Source organism: Penaeus monodon, chromosome 33, assembly GCF_015228065.2.
Source record: "Penaeus monodon isolate SGIC_2016 chromosome 33, NSTDA_Pmon_1, whole genome shotgun sequence".
In the NCBI taxonomy this organism is placed as follows: domain Eukaryota; kingdom Metazoa; phylum Arthropoda; class Malacostraca; order Decapoda; family Penaeidae; genus Penaeus; species Penaeus monodon.
The window spans coordinates 8,756,343-8,758,519 of record NC_051418.1 but is presented as its reverse complement, the minus strand read 5'-3'; the positions used below and the strand labels follow the sequence as shown (position 1 = coordinate 8,758,519).

The 2,177-nt window shown below is 30.4% G+C and overlaps 1 protein-coding gene across 1 annotated transcript in view; it reads right to left on the bottom strand.

Annotated features, from left to right (window-relative positions):
- LOC119593983 overlaps window positions 1-2,177 on the bottom strand; it is a 12,285-nt gene that overhangs the window by 854 nt on the left and 9,254 nt on the right. The window lies entirely within an intron of this gene.

Sequence of the window (2,177 nt, the reverse complement as noted above, 5' to 3'; positions counted from 1 at the left end):
TCAAAAGTATGCATGGCTGTATGTAGAGATGCATGTATTACATTGTAATAACACTTTTACTATAAATAAAGCATGAAATAAATAAAAATGAAAACCAATAGGTAAAACAATACTAAACTGTTCCCTTACTCTGCTGCATATTTTGTCATCAAGTTTAGCCAACAATAATTTCTGGGTTTTATATTTTCTTAAAGACAAAGTTGAAAATGAGTTTGTGGCAAATAATACACAGCATGCACATTTCCCTTTGCATTTCTCCTCTGCACATTCTCCTACAAATTTATCCTCTGTTTGGAATCCTTTCACACTGATTATACAATGCAACCTGTATAATGAAGTTTCTGGGCATATCTTGGGACAGGACAAAAGTACTATTTTTGCATATAGGTGTAAATTGTAAAAAGTATGTTGCTACCAAGAGGCTCTACATTGTGCACATAGAGATGCACATAGTAAAAACTAATTTACACTCAATCCTTTCCTTATGTATGTTCCCATCTATACAGTTGATAGAAGGCAAATATATCTACTCTGCATAACAATTCATAAGCTGCACTACCTTACATTTTCAATCTCCACTATAGCTAAAATACATATTTATCTATTTTTCCTTTACATTTTTAAAAACAAAGACATCACAATAATGACAGTGCACGGACCTAAGTGCTGTAGTAAAGTATATGAAAATAACTTCTCTTCCTTACACAAACGCAACATTACACTAAACAATTTACAGTAAGATCACAATACTGTCTAATAAACACTTCAAAAAAAGGCATTAAAATCCATTTGCATTTTCTAAATCAATACACATACTCTGATGTGACTTTAAACACACACTGCAAAAATAAGTTCAAATAAAAACAAATAAAAATGGGAAGGAATATAAAATCTTACAGTGACTGTTCACATACTTTGAGGTTCTACATCTATGTACCTATATATATAGTTAGAAGACAGTAATCCCACACTCATGTGAAGTCTAAGTAGCTTGTCACTGAGTAAACATCATAGCTAATTGTGTAATCTTTAAGAAAAACAATACTGACTGACAATTTCCTTAAGATAAACACAAAATTATACTGTGCAGTCACTTTTGAACACATATTGGCATTCTATACAAAATATGAAGCAAACAGTATTCCATTCAGACATTAAAATGGACAAAGATGTAGAGTTTACTTACCATAAACACACATAAGAGTTCATTTTACAAGTAAATCTCCCCAGACACTGTGAGTGATTTCTAATTTCCCTTTGATTGAGCTACTCAAATACATCTTCAACACACAGATATATCAAAACATGATTTCTTCTTGAGGACCTATTAAAAAAAATCTATTAAATGCATTTTGCTTCTTAAATCCTCTTATGTAAAAAGCTTATATTTTCTACCAAAGGCTAACATCACCTAACATAAAATATCTTTCTTTACAATATCAAACCTGTTAAGATGTTATGCACTACATAGTTCTCACTTAAGCTCTATTCCTTTAATTTCATACCATGAAATTAAAGTGTTTTATCCTGATTATCAGATTTTTTAAAAATCTATTGGTGCTTTTATTAGCACATATCTGATATCATAATGTTTTACAAATATTTCATAACAGCAATAAGTCTTCTTTTATTTTCATATCAATTTTCTTCTGTTCTCTTATCCTAGAGGTACCTGACCTACATATAAGCGTAATATTTTTTTAAAAACTAAATGCAGTTCTTGCAACATCTGCAGTTCAACAACTCATCTTTTAAGATTACAAGGCAGTGATCAAAGATTTTTTTTTCTATTCATTAGTTCATCATGTTTTGTTCACTCTAGTTACAAGAAACACAACTGCACATTAAAGTCTTATTATGGACATTTATGTAGATTAGTGTTTCTCTGCTTATTCCAACTTCCAGAGCCATAAACTGTTTTCCCTTTAAACAATATACTAAGAACTGCTATCAATGGTCAACATTTGTCATAGTCACTGTTAATAGCTCATTTCATCTAAGCACTTACTGCATTTCTAAAAAATAAACCTACGATTGTGTAAGTTCTATACCCCTTTTAGTCCTCAGAATCACATTCTTCAGCTTAGTTTAAAAGAGGAAAATTCTATGTCATCCTTAAGTAATATCTGATCTTTTAAAGAGACAAGACTAAACTACAATTAAATTATCTAATGTCC